The 5,697-nt window shown below is 38.3% G+C and overlaps 1 long non-coding RNA gene across 1 annotated transcript; it reads left to right on the forward strand.

Annotated features, from left to right (window-relative positions):
• Nucleotides 1–1,351: 1,351 nt before the first annotated feature.
• On the forward strand, nt 1,352–4,815 carry LOC107181637. Its single transcript, XR_001512307.1, has 2 exons — nt 1,352–2,076; nt 2,856–4,815. It is a non-coding gene; the product is annotated as an uncharacterized LOC107181637 (long non-coding RNA).
• Nucleotides 4,816–5,697: the final 882 nt, after the last annotated feature.

A 5,697-nucleotide genomic window follows, 5' to 3' on the forward strand; every position in this document is an offset into this window, starting at 1 on the left:
TTAGCAAATGTCCTCAAGTTTCATCCATGTTGTCACATGTTGCAGAACTTCCTTCTTTAAGGTTAAATAATATTCCAATATACGTATATATTCTATTTTTGCATTCATCTCTTGGACATTTAGGTGGTTTTCACATCTTTGCTCTTGTGAATAGTGCTACAATGAAGGTGGGAGTCCAAATATCTCTTCAAGATTCTGAATTCAATTATTTTGGATAAATAACCAGAAGTGGGATTGCTTGGTCATATGGCACTTCTATTTTTAATTTCTTAAGGAACCTCCATACTGTTTTCTATAGTGGCTACTCCATTTTGCATTCCCACCAATGGTGTACAAGGGTTCCAATTTCTCTACATCCTCACTAATACTTCGTTGTCTTTTTATAATAGTCAACTCGACAGGTGTGGAGTGAGATCTCATTGTGGTTTTGATTTGTATTTCCCTGATGATTAGTGACTTTGAGTATTATTTTCATATATTTATTGGCCATCTATAGATCTTTAGAGAAATCCTTAGCCAATTTTTTCATCAGGTTATTAGGGTTTTTTAAACTGTTGAATTATAAAGTTTCTTGTGTATTTTGGAAGTTAATCCCTTATCAGATATATGGTTGGCAAATATTTTCTCCCATTACATAAGTTGCCTTTGCAGTGTTTCCTTTGCTGTACAGAAGTCTTTTAATGTGATGTAGTCCCACGTGTTCATTTTTGTTTTTGTTGCTTGTGCTTTTGGTGTCGTATTTGCTGTTTCCCCACTTTAATGATGGGACACATTGAAGGAATTGTCTCCCAAGTTAATAAAGGACTACCATGGCGCCTGGCACCTGGTAGATACTCAAGAGCTATTTCTTAGATGATTATAGAAAACTGTTATAACTCTGAACCATGTAGATACCAGAACAGTTTCTGAGTAGTAGCATTAACCAAAATAGTCAAAAGGATGGAGGTTACTGAAGCTATTTATGTGATCAGAAAATGTGTTTTCATTGGCTGAAAAGACAAAAATGGGGAAAAGGTGGAGATACTGCAAAAAGTGACAATACTAGAAGGTTGACAGGGCTACAGGAGAAAACCCATGGGTGGTGCCAGAAAAAAACAAAAGAATTATCCTAAAGAAATAAAAAATATCAATGATAGCCCCAAACATGCCATCCATACAGTCAAGGGTGTTTTTTTGTTTTTGTTTGTTTTTGTTAATCCTCACCCAGGGATATTTTTCCTCACCCAAGTGGAAGAGAGGGAAAGGCAGAAATATCAATGTGAGAGAAACACATCGATTGGTTGCCTCCTGCACACTCCCTGATCAGGGCCAGGGCCAGGGAGGAGCCTGCAAGCAAGGTAGGTGCCCTTGACCCGAATCAAACCCGGGACCCTTTGGTCCACAGGCTCTATCCACTGAGCCAAACTGGCTAGAGCCATACAGTCAAGTTTTTGAGCCTGTTAATGGTTAGGAAAGGCACAGAAGGCAGCCATGATTGAAAGGGAAAACTAAGATCTACCCACCTTATAACTTCCTAAAGTTGTACCATATCATTAGTGTATAACTTAATAAAAATACAGGATCTTAACAAGTTACAGATGAGAAACCAAGGCTTAAGATGAAGTGGCTACTAGTTGATAAATCTGGTACTAGAAGCTCTGTCTCCTGTGTCTATCCTAATACTCTTGATTATCATGAACCTGAGTCACCAAGATTCCGTTCAATGCCCATGTTTTGTTTGTTGAAACAGAAGTAAGTACATTGCACTTTGATAGTTTTTATTTTTACATTAGAAGTGTCAGCGGAGTAAAAACATCAGTTCTTGTCTTATAAACAATGGCTCCCAAATGTAGGGGATGCTTGCTTCAGAAGTCTTTTCACTAAGAGGCTGCCTAGTTTGGAAATGAAAGACAGGAGTAGGAAGAGAGAATCAAGAGTTGTCCAGCAGCCCTGGCCAGTGTTGCTCACTTGGTTGAACATTGTCCCATGCACCGAGAGGTTCCCAATTGGAACACATGCCTTGGTTTCAGACTCGATGCCCAATGTGGGAGTCAACAGATTGAGATTTGTCTCTCCATGTTTCTCTCCCTCTCCCTTGTCTCTCCCCCCGCCCCCACCTCTCAAAACAAAACAATAAAAACGTATGTTAAAAAAAAAAAAAGAGTTGTCCAGCAGTTTTGCTTAGAGCTCTTCGGTCCTCTACATGAGTCATTCAGCCAAGGTGAGTGCTCACTCAATGACAAAGCTCTTATTTTACTTTTCTATTTACTGTGAAGTTAGCACAGTTGTTCTGCATACCACTCTCTACAGGAATGCAACACATTCAGATACTCTACCTTCAATTGATTTCCTTGTCAAATGATCTTCAGAAAATGAGTTATTTGAAATATGGTGATTGTAATGCTTTGCTAAAATTATTTGTCAAGCACCTCCGAATCTTTATTAATCCACAATATAATTGAATAATGATAGTAACCTAAACCCCAAGTGCCCAGAAAGTTGTCTAAATCTTGAATTATGGTGGGCAGATCCCTAGGTGGAGAGACAGGAGTTGAATTGGCTAGGCATACAGCGGGGGGCGCGGGGGTGGGAGGGCAAGAAGAGGAATTTCCTACAGAATGGATCAAAGAGCTCCCAAAGCAGGGATGGGCCAGGTGGCATTTGAAGAGTAATGGTAGGAATTCCTCACTGAAGGTCTTAGTAACACGATAGGTGCCCTAAAGTAAGTAATTACTTCCAAAGTTGAGGTTGCACAGGGATTGGGGTTGGGGTGCAGGGTTAGAGAACTTACTGTAGCCCCATAGTAATTATCCAAATGTCCAGGTGTGGAAATTATAGGAAGGAATCATATCAAGAGACAAGATAGTGTCTTTGAGATCTCTCTCTCTCTCTCTCTCTCTCTCTCTCTCTCTCTCTCTCACACACACACACCAAACAGCTGCTCCTAATTTTGGAATAAGCATAGCTTTTCAAGATGATTTTTTAAAAAGAAACAGTGTTCACCTGAGTATGTAACTTCTAATAAGTTTGTTAGTGTAATTTCTATATCAGTTATACTGCATGAATGCAAATGTTAATTATATCTTTGATTAATGTTATTCCAATAACTCAACCATGGCAAGAATCCTTGAATTGGGTGTACCGTGCAAAGTTGATATCTAGTTGCAGAGGTAACACAGTTGTGATGTGATACGTGTGATGTGATGAAATGAAAGCCAGAGGCATTACTCTTGGGATGTGGCCTTTTGCAGAGAAGCAGTAAAAGAATGTTTACAGCTTTGGTATAGGCTATAGGATTCTGAAAGTTTGAGAGTTAACCATCAAGAGTTTGTCTGAAGGTGCTTTTATGGTTTCATTATTGCTACTGACTTCAAATATGGCCATATTTATTTACCAAAGTGTTTTAATTCCTCTTTAAATACAAAAGGACCATTGAAAATGTCTGGGTGGAATTTTACAAACAGAAGGAATTCTTCAGACAAGGCTCAAGTCCAAGCCTTAATCCAGTCTGGCCTCAGATACCAGTCCTTAGATGTTCCTTTATCAAAGTAGGTTACAATAGGCACTTATTCACTGTAAATAAACTAGAGGCTAAGTGAGTGAGGGGAGTTAGAAAATAGCAAGATAAGCAATCCTCCTTCAGAAAGGATCCAGTTATCCTGAAGCCAGCGTCTCCTGTAATTTTGTAGCAGACTTTTTTATGTGTCATTCCTTGGCTTTATCTGTGGTCATGAATCTCATTACCTGCTATCCTATGGGACCAAGATAATGCAACTCTTTGGCCCCAGCGAATTAATACTTATTTGTTCCCCTCGGTTTAATTTCTTAGGACTATGGTGCTGGTCCTATGTAAAAGCAGATGGTCTCAGACTAATAAATGTATGGCCTCTTCAGTTGGGGAGCTCAGTAGCTTCTTTGCAATACAGCAAAGTCAAAGAATCTTAATTATAAAATTATCTAAAAACGTCTAAAGATGTTTTTAATCATTCAATGACTAATGGAAAAGATACGCCATATTATTTATAGCTGAAACACTTCTGAAAAGATGGAATTTGGGCGACAAAGTTTTTAGAGCAGTGACCCAACATGTCAAATTCCCTAATAACAAATTCAAAGGAGCAGTTCCTATTTACCCATATTGGAACTTAATTATATGTTGACACGTGGCACTGGTTTGAACATCTTTTTGATCTGCAAAAATGTTTGATTTAATGGGAATTCAAATAGAAAGTAGATCTTAACCTTTTCATGCATGTCTTCATTATGATGAATTAAGCCTGTTTACCAATGAAATATACTGCAAGATGGGAGAGACATGAATGAAAGGTTTGATGTAACATGTAGTCGGTTAAATTTTTACTCTGAGAATATTACATTAATTTTATTTTGGTCATTATCATTGCTCGTGATGGCTGACACTTTGAGCTACCAATTAACCTGGATTCCCAAATACCCTTGGTCTGGTTTGTAAGTACGCCTGTAACCACAGAGCCCAGCATTTGCTAGAGAAGATTTACACACAAACACGAGGCTCACATCTCATTAAGTATAAACATTTTCAGGAAAAAAAATGGTTTGTGACTTTGTTTCTTTAAAGTTTCTTTTTATGTAGAAAAGTGATAGGAGTCTTTATTTGGGGAACTAGCTATAATTAAACAAAATTGAATCTTCTGCGGTGACACCACCATCTTCCTGGCTGGTAAGAACACATTGACTTTTCATTTACTTCTGTTTGCATGGTTCATTTCCAGCTAACACAGCGTCTTTGAAATGCTAGCATTTGCTTTTTGTTTTCTGGTGTTTTGTCTAAGCAAACTAAACTTATATGGGTGCCAACAAGGTAATGCTATGTTTTTGTGGAATTTTAGGATATCAGTTCTCTAAGTGAAATTGGAGATAGTAGAGTAAGTTTATTAATCTAAAATTTGATCCCCTTTCTGGACCAATTATTTTCTCATGGAGAAAAACTATTCCATGAGCAGCAAACATGTACCAGGTACTAATATATACTAGAATGAATGGATCTGAGAGTATAGTGCAATAGTGCAATGCATCATGATCAATATGACTATAAAAACAGCTCAGAGCAAAATTATTTTGGGGGTCTTAAATCAGTAATGTGGTTTGAACCTGTATGATTGGGACTGAAACTACTTATCTGATTTCATTCTGCTTCTTAAAGACCAGGGAGTCTTTGGCAATAGAATAAGGAACCCTTGTTAAAGAGGGGAGGTCTATGTGAGAAAATAAAATAATTGCAGAGCCCTAGCTGGTTTGGCTCAGTGGATACAGCATCGGACTGTGGACTGAAGGGTCTCGGGTTCTATTCCAGTCAAGGGCACATGCCTGGGTTAATGGCTCAATCCCCAGTAGGGGGCATGCAGGAGGCAGCTAATCAATGATTCTCATCATTGATGTTCCTATTTCCCCTCTCTCCCTTCCTCTCTGAAATCAATAAAAATATATTTAAAATAAAATACTTGCAGATCCTTTCTTTATGAGACCTGAGAAGACATCAGGGATGTCTTGCATATAGTCAGCCTTCAGTTAAATATTCATTGAATATTTGAGCAGAACTGGACTCCTCATCCTTCATGAAGGATGAAGAGCTATTTTAATTTTCTAGCCACCTTGAAATCACAAGATAGGAGAGAGGAACTCTTGAGTGGAGTAGGACAGTAATGAGTGTCTTGGTGACAGTTATGATACACCGTTTTC

The sequence above is a fragment of the Myotis davidii genome, unplaced genomic scaffold (genome assembly GCF_000327345.1).
Source record: "Myotis davidii unplaced genomic scaffold, ASM32734v1 scaffold6, whole genome shotgun sequence".
Taxonomy (NCBI): domain Eukaryota; kingdom Metazoa; phylum Chordata; class Mammalia; order Chiroptera; family Vespertilionidae; genus Myotis; species Myotis davidii.